Here is a 22,253-nt window from a genome sequence, read left to right as displayed (position 1 = left end):
AACCCTTCTCTTAAACTCTACTTTGGAAGAAGCCCTCTCTGTCACGAAATCCTTCCCCTTCTTATGTACCTATTGGCACACCCCTTGGAATTTAAAAGAAATATTGAGTGAGTGAGCGTTTAGCTTTGCTGAGAATGAAGTTCCTAGATCCAGAAGGGGCACTGAGTATGCAAATCAAAATTACCAAGATTCTTGTGTTTGCTACTGTGGTAACCTCAAGGTAGCCCAAGAAGTAGCAGGGAGCTGGGGCCTCTGAGGTACTAGCTTCTTAGTTCCCAAGGATGTCTATTAACTAAATACTAGAAGAAAAGAAGATGGGGTGGAAGTCTTCCAGACCTGGCATGAAGATGGGGTGAAATTTGGATAGTCAAAGAGGAGGTAGAAAGTTCCAGGCAGGTGAACAGCATAAGGAATCACTAAGAAGAGAAATAAATTTAATGTGTTTGAAGGTAGAAGCAATCAGACTGCCCAATAAGTAAATAAGATTTTACACTAGTGAGTCTATTCATTTAACAAATACTTATAAATATATACAAAGATGTATGTAAATATTGAGCATGTATCTTATGCCAGTTATGGTTCTAGGAACTGGGGAGACAGCAGTGAACAAAACAAACAAAAAAATCCCTGCCCTCATGGAGATTACATTCTAGTTGGGGGAGACAAATAATAATCAAGTAAAATATACGATGTGTCAGATGGAATAACTGCTATGGGGAAAAATAAGTCAAGGAAGGGGATCAGTCAGTCAGGAAAGGCTTTGGTGCTGGTTTAAGGAATTGGAAAAATAACCTCTACTTGGTCCCCTGGTCCTGTATCTCCTCGACAGGAGAGCTAGAGTTAAGATTTGAGGACAGGATTTGAGTTAGACAAAGGAGAGAACTCCTTTGTCTAACTCAAATCCAGCCTGCTATAGCATAATCCTACTTCCATTTTCTGCCTTCCCATGTCATTTGGCATCAGCACAACAGTATTTATCTGAAAGTTGCAAGCCTAGGAGACTCCTCAGTGGGTATTCGCCTTGGGAATCTAGGCAGCCTACTTCAGGGTCCCTGCAATTACTCTCTAGAGGTGAGGATCTTGGGGGATTTGGGTGTATGGGCTGGTTGATTAGTTGGTAAGTCAAGTTTCATTTAATTTTGTTTTTATGTTTTTTCCATAGAAAGAAAACTTTCTTAACAGGTCAGATAGAGCAATAAATACTGTACATCTGTATTCTGGGGCATGGGCAGCTCAGATACAGGAAACATCTTGTCCATGAATGAGACTTATGATGCCAACAGATATTTATTGCAGGCAGCATTGTGTGAGGTTAATTGGTCTACTTATCATGGTTCTGACCTAAGCCAAATGCCACTGAGCCTAGACAAGGTGAGATAGCCAAGCAGGTCTGGGGACTGAGGTAAGTTGATGTGTAGAAAGATTGGAAATGACTTGAAGGAAAGTAAGCCGAGAGAGTTTCCATGACCTTGTAACAACTTTTTAAAAGCTTCTGGCACAGGCATCTTCGTGGTTAATAGAGCCAACTCATAGCATGTACTTTTCCCTGTGTATAAGAGTTTTTTTTTAAAGTTTGTGTCTTCAGTTTTCTTCCATATGTTCCTTGTACTCACACTTCCTTGCTAAGATGGCTTGTTTTTTGTTGTTTTTTGCCCATCCTCCATCACTTCAAACTATGACGTTCCCTCCACTTTTGAAATTCCCCCCATTTCTGAAACTCCCTCAGCCCTGTTCAGCCATCCACCTATGAGACTGGTCAGACTTCCCACAAGCCTTTGGTTGATTTCTAAATGCTGTTCCTGGCTCACAGCTTCCTGTGATGAAACTGAAACTAGTTGGTTACCGATGACAAAGAGCTGACTCTTTACCAATAAATACAGCCAAAAAGTAGCTGAGACACTCACCTCTGGGTCAGGCTTGATCTCTGCAAGAGCAATTGTGAGGGCTCAAAGGAAATGAGGTCCCTTCATAAGCATGACGATCGCCACATCAACATAAAGACAAATGGGGCACCTCTATTGGAATACCACCCCTTGAAAAAGGATGCGTTTTGGCACCTGTGCCACCACAGAAAGACCAACTAGCTGAGTCAAAAGCAGACTCCTGAGTCACTAGCCAGACAACACTCCAAGTCCCTGGAAACCATAATATCATGCACAACCAATCAAACACTTCATATTTCTGGTTGGTTTGTTTGCTTTAACTTAAGGCTTTTTTGAGTAGCCTTATCTCAGAGTCTGTGTAGATATATTATCTCCCCTGGTTTATAGTTTACCTCTGCCTACCTGCCTCCGCATATAAACTATACTCAAGTAGTGCTTTGGAACATTAAGTATTCTCCCTTCTACGCAAACAAACAGTCTTGGACACAAGGAACTTCATCACAAACTCAAGTGTTCAATAACTGGCCAGTGTATAAAGTACTCAACAACACAAAAGTAATCAAAAGTATTTTTAAATGTAGTTAAGGATTACAAAAAATAAACTGAGCACACACTTTGACATTTCAGATCCAGAATGAATACGTGGCTGGCTCCGCCCACTTCTGCCTCCTCATGAAGAGCAAGATCTAGACAAAAGTCATGAGTGCATGAGTGTTCAGTGGTTACTGTGGCTTTGCAAGAAAAGCCAACTGCTATATAACCACAGGGCTCATCTGTTTGTTCTTTAAAAAGTACTGTAAATAACAGTTTCCATAGTAGTAGTAGTTTTAATTAGCAAAATTTAACAGATCAATACTAATCTGTTTACAAATTAATTTATAAGATTAACAAAATTTCATTAACAAGATCCAAATTGAATAGACCATGTAAATATCTGATCAGTCTTCCGGCAATTTTTTTATAGTACACAACTCATCATGAAATGAGAATTTCTGTGTGTGTCCTAGAAGCATATTGATGGAAAACAGGAAGACCTACAGCCACACAGCCAGGCCCAGCATAAAGCACCATGACCCAGTCTGAACCGTGGATGCTCAGGAGCGTGACCTCAGGAGGGTACACTGACATTCTCCTCTTGCTCATCCCCCTAATTGTACCTTCCTCTTACTCACATCTAGTGAATGACTTCTTATTTTACCAAGATAGCTTAAGGCCTTCCTAAGGTTCCTCATCTACCATTTAATTTCTACGGCTTGGTCCTACATTCACCCTCACACTTAAATCATAACTAGTCGCAGACATAGAGAATGGACTTGAGGACATGGGGAGGGGGAAGGGTAAGCTGTGACAAAGCGAGAGAGTGGCATGGACATATATACACTACCAAACGTAAGGTAGATAGCTAGTGGGAAGCAGCCGCATAGCACAGGGAGATCAGCTCGGTGCTTTGTGACCCTCTAGAGAGGTGGGATAGGGAGGGTGGGAGGGAGGGAGACGCAAGAGGGAGGGGATATGGGGATATACATATGCATATAGCTGATTCACTTTGTTGTACAGTAGAAACTAATACAACATTGTAAGGCAATTATTCTCCAATAAAGATGTTAAAAAAAAATCATAACTAGTCTTCCTGCCTCCAGATCTCCCCACCTCTGCCAATCCAGTTTTTATTTCAACCTGGTCTACCTACCTAAATCCCAGTTTCCACTATGACACCCCTCTGCTCAAAAGCCTTCCAAGAATCCATATGTCTCTCAGCATGGCCCTCTAAAATTTGACTGCAGCTATTCCCAACATAAATGTTCTCAATCCAGATCATTCTTTTGTATATTCTATACTCTACAAAGATTGTCCTCTCTTCTGTCTTACTCCAAAACTTCTAGAAAACAGAAACTGGGGCAATGATTATAGGATATTTCTTTATTTAGGGAGGTACAATCCTGGGACAAGAGTGAAAAAACGGAAAGGGAGACAGGGAAAGATGACAAGCAAGAAGAGATAAGCATCTCCATAATAACCACAACACCAATAAACAGCGACCAGCCAGTAACAATCACCAACCAGGTACCAACAATGGCTTCTACTTCACTATGAGCTTGAAAAATCTCAGTCACTTGGCAGGTCACATACTCAGCTACCCAGAATGTCTCTAGACAGGTTGGTAAGAGAAAATGTCTTAGATGAGTCTGTTAAAGGAAGAAAGGGAAGGAATACATATCAGCCCAAATTCTCTCCAGCTCCTATTTTTCTTTTGCCAAAGTCAACTCTCTTCTTGGTTGTATCTTCTGGACCCATTAAGAGCTGCTTAGGAAGATAGAGCCCATGCTAAATAGTGTGATATTCCATACAAGTCTCAAAGTGATAGGAGGAGCCAGAGGCATGGAGCTGGTCAGTCTTGGGTGGTGGAATCTCATAGACCACAGACTCTTTCAGGCTCAGCAGCTGAGGCAGAGCAGATGAATGGAAAAGGTCAAAGTCCTTGAAACAGATGAGACTAAGAGAATCTGCGAGGCATGTAAAGTCAACATGTTGTCTCCCCATGTAGTCAAAGCCAGGCTTTCCATAAAGTTTACCCACTGAATTCCTTGTTTGGGTGCTTGCTTACATACTGCTAGATTTGTGAATGTTATTTAAAGGTGGTATGTGTGTGTGTTTATTCTCCTTCATTAAATTTTAATCTCATTAATGGCAGATACCATGCGTGTATTTGGATCATGTACATGGATCCCCATCTCAAGTGGCACAGTAATGGTGCATAAATGGTATCCCATCGGCAGTTGTTTAATAAGTAAAAGAGCAAAACCACCTAGAGAATAGCAGATTTGGGGATCACTTTAGCCCAGGAGAACACAAGAGCAGTATCTTTCCTTTTGGCTTCACAGAAATCATCTGAGCTTTGAAAGAAACCTTAATGGACACTTAAATCATTCCCTCATTGCACCCTATGCTCCCAAGTCATTTCCTGCACAGTGAAATGATGTAGGTTCAAAAACAACTTAGAAGCAACTGGCTCTTATTTTTAAAAAAAAGGAAAAGAAAATGAACTATTTTCCTCTCCAACAGTAAATTAGTTCAAAGTAGATCTTGCATTCATCATTCAAATATTTTTCTTTTTTTTTTGTGAACAAATACCAATCCAAATTCAAGACCATGCAACATGATTAAATTGTTAAGACTGTGGACTCTGGAGCCATAGTCCCTGGTTCAAATCTCAACTCTGCCACTTACTAGCTATATGACCTTAGGAGAGTTACTCAACTTCTATTCCCCACAGTTTCCTTATAGATAAAATGAGAATAATAATAGCACATACCCCAAAGGGTTTTATGAACATTAAGTGTGTAAGCATCTGTAATATCTGGAAAACTACCTGAAACATGGCAAGCCACACATAAGAGTTTGCTTAACAAATAAGATTATGGGGCTTGGAGAGGAAAGATAGGAACAAGTAAAATTATATACTGCTCTGGTTGGTTGAATGTGGCTGTAAACTCTTTAAGGTCAGACAGCACATCAATGCTAGTAAATAGCACATCAATGATGATGTATAAATGTGGAGTATTTTAGTAAATAAATGAGGGGGAAAGTTATGAAGAGGAGTGAGAAAGCCCAGCTTGCAGCTAAAAGGTGACTAACTAGAAAACATCTAGTCCACACTCCAAGAAAAGCATTTATTTAGTTGACTGAAAAATCTGTGGGTCCCACCCAACATGCTGTTTTTTTATTTCCTCATTCTTCTGTCACCTCAGCAGGTGTGGCTTATCCTTCTGGACTCCTGTCCTATTTGCAATGTTACCTCTGTTCTTCTTTCTCTTTGTCCCTCAGACACCTAATTGGGTCCTTACCATCTGTTCGACTTCCTAGCTTCAAGACCGCTCTAGAGAGAGGCTACAACAGCCCAGGGCAAATGCCAGACCAAACACATCCCAGCTTTCATAGCAACTAACTCTTTGTTACTCCTACCCAAAGACTCCCAAGGTTTCTCTTCCTAAGGAGGGGATATACCTTGGGGTTACACCCTTGCCTCACTACTACTCTCTAGCATTCCTCCTCATATGCCTCTCCACCAGCCTCCTTACAGAGTTAACACTTTACAGATCCAAACATAACATTATAAATGTAATCTGAGGATGTTCAAGGTGCCAGTTTTATTAAAGGAGATCATTTGCTCAATTCAGTTTGAGTTGACTTAATATTTGCAGCCATTGGACCACACCAGTCCCAGGAAAAGGTCATGGGCCCAAGTTTCACACAGTGGCATTTTACTTCAAGCCCCCTCCAAGTTTTTCCTGGGACTTAAACCCTATCAAGTTCTACATCTTCCCCATAGTAATGAATATCAACATTCTATTGTGTGGTGATTTGTACAGTGAATTCCCTCCCTCAGTGTGGCATTTGGCACATCAAAGGAGGCCAATAAGGGGGTGCCTTCTAGAGAGGGGCTTTGAACTAGGTCTCTGAGGTGTGCACTGGTCATGAATTTGTGGAAGAAAATAAGGAATCACTTTTGCAAAAGAAGTACACATCCTGTTAAAGGAGCATTGTGTGGGAGATGAATTTTTAATGTCTTGTTCACTTTACCCTATGTTCACAGGATTTCCTTCTGAAGAGCTTGTGATAACTTGGCCACGACCCACAGGTCAGGCTCTTTGACAGTTGGGTCTTTTGAATATGAAGAATAATAAAATTTTAGGGACCTTAAGGTAGCATAGTCTAATTCCCTTACTTCTAGAAAGGAAACTTGGTCCAAAGAGGTGAAACAGCATAGTCGAAAGACTCATTAAAAACGTGTTAAAATCAGAACTAGGATTTGAATCCAGACCTAATTATACTGGGCTCTAGGGCCAGGACACATCGTAATAAAAGTAACCTGAAAATTGTAACATTGTATAAACTATCAACACAATGACTCAGTACTAGATAGCAGGAAAGTTTATTATTTTATTAAAAATTATTTCTTCTTTAACTATAGTGTGTTCAACTCTTTTGGCAATCAGACAAGCCTAGGAGTAAAGTTAAAGAAATGTGTAAGATGTAAATAAAGAAAAATGAAGGGCATTTAAAAAGAAATTGAAAAGATGAGAGAAGTCTCCACATAACTGAACAGGAGTACATGTACTGCCTACATATACATTTTCTCCAGTGACATTAAACGGGAGAATCAAATAAATTATGGTATAGGCACTTTGCAACTATTAGCTCATGAAATCCTCACAACATCCCTGTGAGGCACAGAGAGTGAAGTAACCTGGCCGTGGTTGGCTCTTACAAAGAGTAATAAAGTGAGAACACCAGGGTCACATCCAGACAATCTCACTCCAGGACTTTGCTCTTACTGACTACTCTTTTCAAGCAGTAATTATATGAAAATATGTTCAACATCACTAGTATCAGAGAAGTAAAAATTCAAGCCCTATTTTCATTTTCAACATTTCAATCAAAGTGGCAAAAATTAAATGAATTGATGATACCTAATTTGGGTGAGAATGTGTGGAAGTTGATACCCTGTTATGCTTTTGGGGGTGCACGATTTGCTTCAGCCTATTCATGGAGAAATTTGGCACTATTTGTTAAAACATAACATGTGCATATCCTTTGAAGCAAGGTTTCCACTTGTAGGTGTTTCCTAGAAAGATGTTCACAAACTGGCACACGAAATGTTCAAGGCAGCATTGTTTGTAATACTCAAAATTTTGAAATAAATTAAATGTCCATCAGTAAGGGATTACTTAAACTATGGACAGCCATTCTGTGGAAGACCTAGGAGGCGTGATAAGGAATGTGGCAAATTTCTATGTACTGTCATGGGAAGGCAAGTTTCATCTCCTGTATTGCTAGAGAGAGGTAAAATGATACAACCCCCATGAAGGGCAATTTGGTAATATCTTATCAAAATTACAAATGCACACATTTGACCCAGAAACGCCACTTCCAGGAATTTATTCTATAAAAGTTATTTGGAATGTGTGATACATGCTATACATAAAGTTATGCAATGCAATGATTTTTAAATGGGGAAATATTGAAAACAAACTAAATCAGTAGGTAGCAAGTTAAATAAATTATGAAAAATTCACATAATGCAATACCATGCAGTACTACCTATAAAATGATTATGGAACTGTACTACATACTACACTGCTGCAGTCGTTAAAAGAAAAAGAAGGCTTTTCATTTGCTAATCTGGAATAACTCCAAGAAATATTAATTTTTTAAGTAAGGTGCTATATATATATATATATATATATATGTATGTATAGTATGCTATAATTTATTTTTAAAAACAGGGGGTAAAGACTTATATGAGCAAAGAATTCCTCTGGGTAGCTACACAAGAAACTGGTAATACTGGTGGCCTCCAGGGAAAACTATATGACTAAGACTCAGAGGGAGGTGAGAGACTTTTCACTTTTTTAAAACGTTTTGAATTTATATATACATACATATATATATATTCTTTATTCAAAAAATATAAATTTTACAAATAAAATGAAGAAAGCTACAGAACACATGAAATGTGAGCTCTATTAATATTTTTAAATGATGTTTCATTATTTTTTATGTATACATCTATGTACATAAGTGAGTAGAAAAGGGCCCAATAATATTTACACAGAGGAAGAGAAAAGGAGGAAGAGGACTTTAATCTTTTCATCCTTCATGGTTTGATATCATATAAATTTTTATGAAGAAAATACACAGATATACATACACACACACATATATATATATATTTATGTATTCCTGTACAAGTAAAAAAAACAATCTTTCAAAGGAGTACATGGGAATAAGAAATCCTTATTTCTCATTCCCCCTTCTAATTAATCTTATGCAAATCATGTAACCTCTCATGGCCTCAATTCCCTCGTCTATAAAGTGAGAGGATTGGACTTGGTGATACGTAAGGTCATTCTTGCTTGATAATCCAAGAGTTGATCTACCAATCCATAACCCAATTAAATGTAAATGAATTATTAGCCAATCACTGAGATATTAAGCAAGCATATGGCAGGCTACTACTTTAAAGGATAACTATGTTTTAAAACTCTTGAAAAATCTCAGACTCGAATGAAATTCTAACAGTAAGAGCTCAGGGGTAGAGAAAGATTTTTCTTTCTAAAATCCCTTCAGTCACTGGTTGGTCATTAAGCTTGTCTTGGCTACACCCCAAGATACCATTGTGTGACCACATAAAATGAGGCACAAAACCTTCACAGCTCTGAATTCATGAATCAAATGGTCCCACCAGCTTTCCAGAATATCACGCAGCCCCAGTCTCCTTTTCTGGCTTCTTCTAGCTTTCAACTTAATGTTTACTTTGTTAATTTTTCTCACTAAAGTTAAGAAATACAATTTCAGAAATGCAATTGTCTTTCAACCATAAATTTTGTTAACTCTGCCCTATATGAAAATTAGTCTAGCTCATTATGTCGGTGTATTGTTATTCAAACATGGAAAGAACGTACACCAGCATGATTTGAAAAGTTAGCAGGCAGAACTTTCTCTCTCCTTTTTTCTTTTTTAATATCAAGTAGTTCATGGATCAGAGTTGAAGTATGGTAGAAAAGAGAGTGAGAGGTCATATCAAACAGGGGCTTAGAAATCTTTCTGGCTCACAGTCTCAAACATCTTTTTTCCGGTACCACCGGAATTAGTAGACTTAAGGAAAAGGATATCTCAAGTCAGAAAAAAAAAAAATACAATGAAACCTTGACCCTAAAACTTGTGACAGATGTTTGTTTAGGTTCCAGTCCTACAGGAGCTAACTCTTCTGTTTATGAATGCCAAAATCTGCCTAGAAATTGTAGAAGAAAAAGCACTAGTTCTAGCGTTAAAAGTCAAATTCAAGTGTTGGGTCTCACTCACCAGCCATGGACCTTGGGCAAGGAGCTTATCCTCCCAGGGCCTCATTTCCTTGATGTGAGTTTCATCCTCCAGGACTTAAGTTCAGGTTTCTCTGCATTCATTATAGGGCCTAACAGAGTGTTATGGCCTTTGCAGAAATTCAGCAAGTGTTTGCTGATAAGTCTAATCCCATGTCCCTAGCATGTTCTCATGGCTAGAACTTCTATGGGGGAGATTTAAAGGATCCAGATAAATTCTGGTTTACATTCCAATTCTTTTCCAACCATGGCACAGGGTAGGAGTTAACAGTTCAGTCCCTGGAAGGAGATACTCCTGAGTTCAAATTCTGTCTCACTACTTTCTAGCTCTCTGACCTTAGGCAAATTTATTTCTTAACCTCTCTTAACTTCTGTTTTCTCACCTATAAAAATTCTGGTACCTGCTATATATGGTTAGTATAAGAATTAAATAACATAATGCTTGTAACATACATAAAGTACAGCACATGATAAATGCTCAAAAAATATTAACAAGATTGTTACTTGACTAACCTTTACAGCCATATCCATCTGTTTTCTGGCTATAGGGACAGCAGTGCTTGCCATTAGCTTCATCAATAATAGTTGTTACTTAACCAGTATCTGAGCCAAGTCCTAAACTTTCCTGATGAGCTGTTCTGCATGCAACCTAAGTTCCAATTGTACCTATCTGATCAGTATCTTTTGGAAGCATTAGCAATATAATTTTTGTTATGCTTAAATAAAGTAGTACCCGAGTAGAAGCATGAATTAAAAGCAAGTCAGTAACAAATACTGTATGACATCATTTGTACGTGGAATCTAAAAACTAGTACAAATGACTTATTTATGAAACAGATACAGACTCACAGACATAGAAAACAAATTTATGGTTACCAAATAGGAGGCAGGGGAGGGATAAATTAGGAGTATGGGATTAACAGATACATGCTACCATATATAAAACGGATAAACAACAAGGACTTAACTGTTTAGCATAGGGAACTATATTAAATATCTCGTAACAACCTGTAATGGAAAATAATTTTTTAAGAGTATATATATAACCAAATCACTTTGCTGTACACCTGAAATTAACACAATATTGTAAATCAATTATACTTTAATTATTTTAAAGTCAGTAAGTTTTTTATTCCAAATGCTGTTTTTCTTCAAATCCCAACTTAGGTGCTACCTTCTCTGTGGAGCCTACCCCCATCTCTTTGCCTTCCATGCTCCATGCCCTGAATTTATTCACTTAGGACTTTTTCTCTGCTTAGTACCTTAGGTAGGTTTCTATTATAGCAACTATCATCTGTATTATAGTTATGCTTATTTCCTCTTCTAGACTGTATGTGCCTCCAGGTCAGGTGCTAGGTCTTATCATCATCTTTTACCCACCAAATACAACCACAATGCCTATCATATACTCCAAAAAATGTGAAACAGACTAGAGGTAAAATGAGTTGAATTCTGAGGTTCTACCTCAGAAGTATATGAAAACTTATCCCCAAAATGGCTAGAAAATAGCCTGAAGAGAAAGCTAGAGGAAGGAAATATAGAGGCCAGATTGCATATACAATACAGCAAAGCTTAAGAATTCTGAGTTCATAAATCAATCTATTTTATATTCATTTTGGATTCCCCTTCTCTGATCACCTAGTTACTTATGAGAGGTCAAAGCAAGATGGAAAGAATCCTAGACTAGGAATCTAGAGACCTAGATTTAGTCCCAGCTCTGCCATGAACTGTCTGTCACTTCCTGTCTCTAAGTCTGTGTCGGACATTATGATTCAAAAGATCCTTTCAAACTCTCTTCCCACACTGGCACAACATCTGATCTATTGTCATTAACCTCATTCTACAACTAGAAAAATCTAAACAAATACTACAACAACTCATTCCAGAACCCTACAACAACTGACTGCCATAGTTAAAGGTGGAACATGGAAGGAAAGGTTTCCTGTCTGGAGCCCAGCCCTGGAGAGTCATCCCATACCTAGTGGCACACGGGACTTGTAGGGAGAGTCAATGCTTCTCTGTCCTGGGGCTTACCTGGTGGCACAGTGGTTAAGAATCCGCATACCAATGCAGGGGACATGGGTTCGAGCCCTGGTCCAGGAAGATCCCACATGCCGCGGAGCATCTAAGCCCATGTGCCACAACTACTGAGCCTGCACTCTAGAGCCCACAAACCACAACTGAAGCCCGCACGCCTAGAGCCCATGCTCTGCAACAAGAGAAGCCACCGCAATAAGAAGCCCGATCAGCCAACTAAGAGTAGCCCCCGCTTGCCGCAACCAGAGAAAGCTTGCGCACAGCAACAAAGACCCAATGCAGCTAAAAATAAATAAATAAAAATAAATTAGTTAATTAAAAAAAAAAAAAGCTTCTCTGTCCTCTGCCAAAAACAGGAAGTTCCCACACCCATGGGAGCCAAAGGAGTGTATAGTGTTGGCAGTCAGCATAGCCTCCTGGGTTCCAAATAGACATGCAGGGATGTCTTCATCAATGTTCCTGCCAGACACCTGGGGATAGAAATTGCACAAGATCCACCTATGAAAACAGGAGTGTTGTCTAGATCATCCTGTTTGCTGTAGTTATTGGGACGTTATCCAAGTCTGACAGCTAGATCCAGGACCAAATCCAGAGTTGAGAACTTGACTGATCATTTGGTTTAGAAACCCACATCCAAATAGAGTACACTGAAATCTTGAAAAGGAAGTCTAAAAGTGTGGATTGTATGCACACATTTTAGACGAAAATCCATTCGGCTTCTCAGAAGACAAGGTAAGAACCAAGAATCAGGAAGTAGGATCACAAGAGCAGAATAGAAGACCCTGAGCTCACCTCCTCCACAGACACAACAAAACTACAATTACTTATAGAACAACTCTCTCTGAAAATGACCTGAAGACTAGCAGAACAGCTCATCTACAATTAAGGATAAAGAAAAACCACATCAAGGTGGGTAGGAAGGGCAGACTCATAATCTAGTCAGTATACAAACCCCAGCACGGTGATGCACAAGCAAGAGGGGATGTCATAAATGCAAAGGTCCTCTCTAAGGAGCAAAGGGTTCAAGAACCACATTGGGTAACCCACCTCTGGGGACCAGCACTTGGAAGATAAGCCCATATAACTGGCTTTGAAAACTAATGGGGCTTAAGTCTGGGAGAGCCAGAGGACTGTAGGAAACCTAGACTCTGCTCTTAAAGGGCTCATGCATAAACTCACCCACTCTGAGTCCCAGCTCAGATAGCAGTTTCAAAAGGGCCTGGCACTCTAGCTGGTCTGCCAAAGCCACCACCCCAGCATGCCCCTGGCCCACACCCACTCCAATGCCAGCTGTCCTGCCAAGACAGCAGCCCTGGCACACCCTGGGAAAGGCCCAGACTGTGGCCACTGCAGCTTCAGCCATCCCACCAGGGCAGTGGCTCTGACATGCCTTGGGAAAGCCCCAGCTTGTACCTGCTCCAGCTCTAGCTGTCCCACCAAGGCACCCCTGGTCCAACCCAGAGTACCCTGCAAATCTGCCCCTGACCCATGCCTGCTCCAGCCCTAGTTGGCATGCCAAAATCTACCGAGCACATGCAGTCTACATAGGGAATACTCCAACACAAGACTACATCTTCAAGACCAGAGGATGTAACTATTTCACCTAATTCATAGAAGCAACCACAGAAAACCAAAAAAAATGAGGAGACAGAGGAATTTGTTCCAAACAAAAGAATAGATAAAACCCCAGGGGGGAAAAAAAAAAACTAATGAAAAAGAGATACGTAATTTACATGATAAAGAGTTCAAAGCCACAGTCATAAAGATCCACAGAACTCAGGAGAAGAATGGAATAGCACAGTGAGAACTTCAACAAAGAGTTGGAAAATATAGAAAGGAAACAACCAGAGCTGAAGAATACAGAGAATGAAATAAAAAATACACTAGAGGGAATCAACAGGAGACCATATATTACAGAGAATGTATAAGTGACCTGGAAGACAGAATGATGGAAATCACCCAGTCAAAAGAGCAAAAGAAAACAATTTTTTAAATGAGGATACTTTAAGGAACTTATATGACAACATCAAGCATACTAATATTTGTATTATAGGGATCTCAGAAGGAGAAGAGAGAAAGGGCCAGAAAAATTATTTGAAGAAATAATGGCTGATGAGAATCCCCTGGTGGTCCAGTGGTTAGGATTCGGTCGTTTCACTGCCATGTGGCCCATATTCAAGCCCTGGTCAGGGAACTAATATCCTGCAAGCAACACAGCACAGCCAAAAAAAAAAAAACAAAGGCTGAAAACTTCCCTAAACTGAGGAAGGAAACAGATATCCAGTTCCAGGAATCATAGAGACAACCAACAAGAGGAACCCAAACAGACCCACACCAAGGCATATCACAATTAAAATGGAAAAAGCTAAAGAGAAAATTTTAAAGGCAGAAAAAGAAGAACAATGAGTCACACAAAAGGGAACCCCCATACGGCCATTAGCCGATTTTATTTTATTTTTAACATCTTTATTGGAGTATAATTGTTTTACAATGGTGTGTTAGTTTCTGCTTTATAACAAAGTGAATCAGTTATATATATACATATGTTCCCACATCTCTTCCCTCTTGCATCTCCCTCCCTCTCACCCTGCTTATCCAACCCCTATAGGTGGTCACAAAGCACCGAGCTGATCTCCCTGTGCTATGCAGCTGCTTCCCACTAGCTATCTATTTTACATTTGGTACTGTATATATGTCCATGCCAGTCTCTCACTTTGTCACAGCTTACCCCTCCCCCTCCTCATATCCTCAAGTCCATTCTCTAGTACGTCTGTGTCTTTATTCCCGTCTTACCCCTAGGTTCTTCATGACCTTTTTTTTTTTCCCTTAGATTCCATACATATGTGTTAGCATACAGTATTTGTTTCTCTCTTTCTGACTTACTTCACTCTGTATGACAGACTCTAGGTCCATCCACCTCACTACAAATAATTCACTATCGTTTCTTTTTATGGCTGACTAATATTCAATTGTATATATGTGCCACATCTTCTTTATCCATTCATCCGATAATGGACACTTAGGTTGCTTCCATCTCCTGGATCTTGTAAATAGAGCTGCAATGAACATTTTGGTACATGACACTTTCTGAATTTTGGTTTTCTCAGGGCATATGCCCAGTAGTGGGATTGCTGGGTTGTATGGTAGCTCTATTTTTAGTTTTTTAAGGAACCGCCATACTGTTTTCCATAGTGGCTCTATCAATTTACATTCCCACCAACAGTGCAAGAGCGTTTCCTTTTCTCCACACCCTCTCCAGCATTTATTGTTTGTAGATTTTTTGATGATGGCCATTCTGACTCGTGTGAGGTGATACCTCATTATAGTTTTGATTTGCATTTCTCTAATGATTAATGATGTTGAGCATTCTTTCATGTATTTGTTGGCAATATGTATATCTTCTTGGGATAAATGTCTATTTAGGTCTTCTGCCCTTTTTTTGGATTGGGTTGTTTGTTTTTTTGTTATTGAGCTGCATGAGCTGCTTGTACATTTTGGAGATTAATCCTTTGTCAGTTGCATCATTTGCAAATATTTTCTCCCATTTTGAGGGTTGTCTTTTGGTCTTGTTTATGGTTTCCTTTGCTGTGCAAAAGCTTTGAAGTTTCATTAGGTCCCATTTGTTTATTTTTGTTTTTATTTCCATTCCTCTAGGAGGTGGGTCAAAAAGGATCTTGCTGTGATTTATGTCATAGAGTGTTATGCCTATGTTTTCCTCTAAGAGTTTTATAGTGTCTGGCCTTACATTTAGGTCTTTAATCCATTTTGAGCTTATTTTTGTGTATGGTGTTAGGGAGTGTTCTAATCTCATACTTTTACGTGTACTTGTCCAGTTTTCACAGCACCACTTATTGAAGAGGCTGTCTTTTCTCCTTTGTATATTCTTGCCTCCTTTATCAAAGATAAGGTGACCATATGTGCATGGGTTTATCTCTGGGCTTTCTATCCTGTTCCATTGATCTATATTTCTGTTTTTGTGCCAGTACCATACTGTCTTGATTACTGTAGCTTTGTAGTATAGTCTGAAGTCAGGGAGCCTGATTCCTCCAACTCTACTTTTCATTTTCAAGATTGCTTTGGCTATTCGGGGTCTTTTGTGTTTCCATACAAATTGTGAAATTTCTTGTTCTAGTTCTGTGAAAAATGCCAGTGGTAGTTTGATAGGGATTGCATTGAATCTGTAGATTCCTTTGAGTAGTAGAGTCTTTTTCACAATGTTTATTATTCCAATCCAAGAACATGGGATATCTCTCCATCTATTTGTATCATCTTTAACTTCTTTCATCAGTGTCTTACAATTTTCTGCATACAGGTCTTTTGTCTCCTTAGGTAGGTTTCTTCCTAGATATTTTATTCTTTTTGTTGCAATGGTAAATGGGAGTGTTTTCTTAATTTCACTTTCAGATTTTTCATCATTAGTGTATAGGTATGCCAGAGATTTCTGTGCATTAATTTTGTGGGTTTTTTTTTTTTTTTTTTTTTGCGGTACACGGGTCTCTCACAGTTGTGGCTTCTCCCATCGCGGAGCACAGGCTCCGGACGTGCAGGCCCAGCGGCCATGGCTCACGGGCCCAGCCGCTCCGTGGCATGTGGGATCTTTCCGGACCGGGGCACGAACCTGTGTCCCCTGCATCGGCAGGCGGACTCTCAACCACTGCGCCACCAGGGAAGCCCTGTGCATTAATTTTGTATCCTGCTACTTTACCAAATTCATTGATTAGCTCTAGTAGTTTTCTGGTAGCATCTTTAGGATTCTCTATGTGTAGTATCATGTCATCTACAAACAGTGACAGCTTTACTTCTTCTTTTCCAATTTGGATTACTTTTATTTCTTTTTCTTCTCTAATTGATGTGGCTAAAACTTCCAAAACTATGTTGAATAAGAGTGGTGAGAGTGGGCACCCTTGTCTTGTTCCTGATCTTAGTGGAAATGCTTTCAGTATTTCACCATTGAGAATGATGTTGGCTGTGGCTTTGTCATATATGACCTTTATTATGTTGAGGAAAGTTCCCTCTATGCCTACTTTCTGCAGGGATTTTAATCATAAATGGGTGCTGAATTTGGTCGAAAGCTTTCTCTAAATCTATTGAGATGATCATATGGTGTTTCTCCTTCAATTGGTTAATATGGTGTATCACGTAGATTGATTTACATATATTGAGGAATCCTTGCATTCCTGGAATAAACCCCACTTGATCATGGTGTATGATCCTTTTAATGTGCTGTTGGATTCTGTTTGCTAGTATTTTGTTTAGGATTTTTGAATCTATGTTTATCAGTGATATTGGCCTGTAGGTTTCTTTCTTTGTGACATCTTATGTCTGGTTTTAGTATCAGGGTGATGTTGGCCTCGCAGAATGAGTTTGGGAGTGTTCCTCCCTCTGCAATATTTTGGAAGAGTTTAAAAAGGATAGGTGTTAGCTCTTCTCTAAATGTTTGATAGAATTCGCCTGTGAAGCCATCTGGTCCTGGGCTTTTGTTGGAAGATTTTTCATCACAGTCTCAATTTCAGTGCTTGTGATTGCTCTGTTCATATTTTCTGTTTCTTGCTGATTCAGTCTTGGCAGGTTGTGCATTTCTAAGAATTTGTTCATTTCTTCCAGGTTGTCCATTTTATTGGCATGGAGTCGCCTGTAGTAATCTCTCATGATCTTTTGTATTTCTGCAGTGTCCATTGTTACTCCTCCTTTTTCATTTCTAATTCTGTTGATTTGAGTCTTCTCTCTTGTTTCCTTGATGAGTCTGGCTATTGGTTTAGCAATTTTGTTTATCTTCCCAAAGAACCACCTTTTAGTTTTATTGATCTTTGCTATTGTTTCCTTCATTTCTTTTTCATTTATTTCTGATGTGATTTTTATGATTTCTTTCCTTCTGCTAACTTTGGGGATTTTTTGTTCTTCTTTCTCTAGTTGCTTTAGGTGCAAGGTTAGGTTGTTTATTTGAGATGTTTCCTGCTTCTTAAGGAAGGATTGTATTGCTATAAACTTCCCTCTTAGAACTGCTTTTCCTGCATCCCATAGGTTTTGGGTTGTCGTGTCTCTGTTGTCATTTGTTTCTAGGTATTTTTTGATTTCATCTTTGATTTCTTAAGTGATCACTTCGTTATTAAGTACTGTATTGTTTAGCCTCCATGTGTTTTTGTTTTTTACACATCTTTTCCTGTAACTGATATCTAGTCTCAGAGCGTTGTGGTCAGAAAAGATACTTGATATGATTTCAATTTTCTTAAATAAACCAAGTCTTGATTTGTGACCCAAGATATGATCTATCCTGGAGACTGTTCCATGAGCACTTGAGAAAAATGTGTATTCTATTGTTTTTGGATGGAATGTCCTAAAAATATCAATTAAGTCCATCTTCTTTAATGTATCATTTAAAGCTTGTGTTTCCTTATTTATTTTCATTTTGGATGATTTGTCCATTGGTGAAAGACAGGTGTTAAAGTCCCTTACTATGATTGTGTTACTGTTGATTTCCCCTTTTATGGCTGATAGTATTTGCCTTATGTATTGAGGTGCTCCTATGTTGGGTGCATAAATATTTACAATTGTTATATCTTCTTCTTGGATCGATCCCTTGATCATTATGTAGTGTCCTTCTTTGTCTCTTGTAATACTCCTTATTTTAAAATCTATTTTGTCTGATATGAGAATTGCTACTCCAGCTTTCTTTTGGTTTCCATTTGCATGGAATATCATTTTCCATCCCCTCACTTTCAGTCTGTATGTGTCCCTAGGGCTGAAGTGGGTCTCTTGTAGACAGCATATATATGCATCTTGTTTTTGTATCCATTCAGCCAGTCTGTGTCTTTTGGTGGGAGCATTTAATCCATTTACATTTAAGGTAATTATCGATATGTATGTTCCTATTCCCATTTTCTTCATTGTTTTGGGTTTGTTATTATAGGTCTTTTCCTTCTCTTCTGTTTCTTGCCTAGAGAAGATCCTTTAGCATTTGTTGTAAAGCTGGTTTGGTGGTGGTGAACTCTCTCAGCTTTTGCTTGTCTGTAAAGGTTTTAATTTCTCCATCAAATATGAATGAGATCCTTGCTGGGTAGAGTAATCTTGGTTGTAGTTTTTTCTCCTTCATCACTTTAAATATGTCCTGCCAGTCCCTTCTGCCTTGCAGAGTTTCTGCTGAAAGATCAGCTGTTAACATTATGGGGATTCCCTTGGGTATTATTTGTTGTTTTTCCCTTGCTGCTTTTAATATGTTTTCTTTGTATTTAATTTTTGACAGTTTGATTAATATGCGTCTTGGCATGCTTCTCCTTGGATTTATCCTGTTTGAGACTCTCCATGCTTCCTGCACTTGATTAACTATTTCCTTTCCCATATTAGGGAAGTTTTCAACTATAATCTCTTCAAATATTTTCTCATTCCCTTTCTTTTCCTTTTTTTTTTTTTTTTTTTCAGTATGCGGGCCTCTCACTGTTGTGGCCTCTCTCGTTGCAGAGCACAGGCTCCAGACACGCAGGCTTAGCGGCCATGGCTCATGGGCCCAGCCGCTCCATGACATGTGGGATCTTACTGGACCGGGGCACGAACGCATGTCCCCTGCATCCGTAGGCAGCCTCTCAACCACTGCATCACCAGGGAAGCCCATCTCAGTCCCTTTCTTTTTCTCTTCTTCTTCTGGGACCCCTATAGTTCGAATGTTGGTGTGTTTAATGTTGTCCCAGAGGTCTCTGAGACTGTCCTCAGTTCTTTTCATTGTTTTTTCTTTATTCTGCTCTGCAGTAGTTATTTGCACTATTTTATCTTCCAGGTCACCTATCCATTCTTCTGCCTCAGTTATTCGCTATTGATCCCTTCTAGAATTTTTTTTTTCTTTTGTGGTAGGCAGGCCTCTCACTGTTGTGGCCTCTCTCATTGTGGAGCACAGGCTCCGGACGTGCAGGCTCAGCGGCCATGGCTCACGGGCCCAGCCGCTCCATGGCATGTGGGATCTTCGCAGACTGGGGCACAAACCCGTGTCCCCTGCATCAGCAGGCAGACTCTCAACCACTGTGCCACCAGGGAAGCCCTAGAGTATTTTTAATTTCATTTATTGTGTTGTTCATCATTGCTTGTTTCCTCTTTAGTTCTTCTAGGTCCTTGTTAAATGTTTCTTGCATTTTGTCTATTCTATTTGCAAGATTCTGGATCATTTTTACTATCATTATTCTGAAATCTTTTTCAGGTAGACTGCCTATTTCCTCTTCATTTGTTAGGTCTGGTGGGTTTTTATCTTGCTCTTTCATCTGCTGTGTGTTTTTCTGTCTTCTCATTTTGCTTATCTTACTGTGTTTGGGGTCTCCTTTTTGCAGGCTGCAGGTTCGTAGTTCTGTTGTTTTTGGTGTCTGTCCCCAGGGGCTAAAGTTGGTTCAGTGAGTTGTGTAGGCTTCCTGGTGGAGGGGACTAGTGCCTGTGTTCTGGTGGATGAGGCTGGATCTTGTCTTTCTGGTGGGCAGGTCCACGTCTGGTGGTATGTTTTGGGGTGTCTGTGGCCTTATTATGATTCTAGGCAGCCTCTCTACTAATGGGTGTGGGGCTGTGTTCCTGTCTTGCTAGTTGTTTGGCATAGGGTGTCCAGCACTGTAGTTAGCTGGTCGTTGAGTGAAGCTGGGTGTTGGTGTTGAGATGGAGATCTCTGGGAGATTTTCACCGTTTGACATTATGTGGAGCTGGGAAGTCTCTTGTGGACCAGTGTCCTGAAGTTGGCTCTCCCACCTCAGAGGCACAGCACTGAGTCCTGGCTGGAGCACCAAGAGCCCTTCATCCACACAGCTGAGAATAAGAGGGAGGAAAAGAAAAAGAAAGAAAGAAAGAAAGGAAGGAAGGAAGAAAGGAAGGAAGGAAGGAAGAAGATATAAAATAAGATAAAATAAAGATAAAATAAAATAAAGTTATTAAAATAAAAACAATTATTAAGAAAAAAAAATTTTTAAGTAAAAAACAAACATACAAACAAAAAAACGGATGGACGGGACCCTAGGATAAATGGTGAAAGCAAAGCTCTACAGACAAAATCTCACACAGAAGCATACACATACACACTCACAAAAAGAGGAAAAGGGGAAAAAATAATATACCTTGCTCCCAAAGTCCACCTCCTCAATTTTGGATGATTCATTGGCTATTCGGGTATTCCACGGATGCAGGATACATCAAATTGATTGTGGAGATTCAATCCGATGCTCCTGTGGCTGCTGGGGCAGATTTCCCCTTCTCTTCTTTGTTCTCACTGCTTCTGGGGATCAGCTTTGGATTTGGACACGCCTCTGCATGTAGGTCGCCAGTGGGCGTCTGTTCTTCGCTCAGACAGGACGGGGTTAAAGGAGCAGCTGATTCAGGGGCCCTGGCTCACTCAGGCCACGGTGGGGGGTGGGGTGACACGGATGCGGGGCGAGCCTGCGGCGGCAGAGGCCAGCATGACGTTGCACCAGCGTGACGAGCGTTCTCCTGGAGAAGTTGTCCCTGGATCCTGGGACCCTGGCAGTGGTGGGCTGCACAAGCTCCCGGGAGGGGAGGTGGCGATAGTGACCTGTGCTCACACATAGGCTTCTTGGTGGCGGCAGCAGCGGCCTTAGCATCTCATGTCCGTCTCTGGGGTCCTCGCTGATAGCCGCGGCTTGCACCCATCTCAAGCTCCTTTAAGCAGTGCTCTTAATCCCCTCTCCTCATGTACCAGGAAACAAAGAGGGAAGAAATGTCTCTTGCCTCTTCAGCAGGTCCAGACTTTTTCCCGGACTCCCTCCCGGCTAGCCGTGGTGCACTAACCCCTTCAGGCTGTGTTCACGCCGCTAGTCCTTTCCCTGCGATCCCACCGAAGCCCAAGCCTCAGCTCCCAGCCCCGCCCACCCCGGCGGGTGAGCAGACAAGCCTCTCGAGCTGGTGAGTGCCGGTCGGCACTGATCCTCTGTGCAGGAATCTCTCCACTTTGCCCTCCGCACCCCTGTTGCTGCGCTCTCCTCCGCAGCTCCGAAGCTTCCCCCCCTTTGCCACCCGCAGTCTTCACCGGCGAAGGGGCTTCCTAGTGTGTGGAAACCTTTCCTCCTTCACAGTTCCCTCCCACTGGTGCAGGTCTCGTCCCTATTCTTTGTCTCTGTTTATTCTTTTTTCTTTTGCCCTACCCAGGTACGTGGGGAGTTTCTTGCCTTTTCGGAGGTCTGAGGTCTTCTGCCAGCATTGAGTGGGTGTTCTGTAGGAGTTGTTCCACGTATAGATGTATTTCTGATGTATCTGTGGGGAGGAAGGTGATCTCCACGTCTTACTCTTCTGCCATCTTCCCCCTCTCCCTCCATCAGCTGATTTTAAAGCAGAAACTTTGCAGGCCAGAAGGGAGTAGTATAATGTATCTGAAGTGCTGAAATGAAAAAACTTACAACTCAGCAATGCAATCATTCCAAATTGATGGAGATAAAGACTGGAGAGATAAACAAACAAACAAAAACTAAAAGAGTGCATT

General features: G+C 40.4%; 1 long non-coding RNA gene across 4 annotated transcripts in view; it reads right to left on the bottom strand.

Annotated features, from left to right (window-relative positions):
* The window catches only part of LOC113619196 (uncharacterized), a 111,506-nt gene that overhangs the window by 76,613 nt on the left and 12,640 nt on the right, over positions 1-22,253 (bottom strand). Inside the window, exon 1 of one of the 4 annotated variants that reach the window (XR_003432324.1) lies at positions 20,878-20,994. The exons of 1 other annotated variant lie outside the window; for it this stretch is intronic. This is a non-coding gene — a long non-coding RNA (uncharacterized LOC113619196). Of the gene's footprint in view, positions 1-1,904; positions 2,603-11,800; positions 11,852-20,877; positions 20,995-22,253 lie in introns of those variants that run through there. 2 more of the 4 variants (XR_003432322.1, XR_003432323.1) reach the window with 2 other exon arrangements.

The sequence above is a fragment of the Aethalodelphis obliquidens genome, unplaced genomic scaffold, assembly GCF_003676395.1.
Source record: "Aethalodelphis obliquidens isolate GAN/ISIS:26980383/991018 unplaced genomic scaffold, ASM367639v1 scaffold1, whole genome shotgun sequence".
Lineage (NCBI taxonomy): Eukaryota > Metazoa > Chordata > Mammalia > Artiodactyla > Delphinidae > Aethalodelphis > Aethalodelphis obliquidens.
Note: the sequence above shows the minus strand (reverse complement) of the source record. Positions and strands in the feature narration are given on the sequence as shown.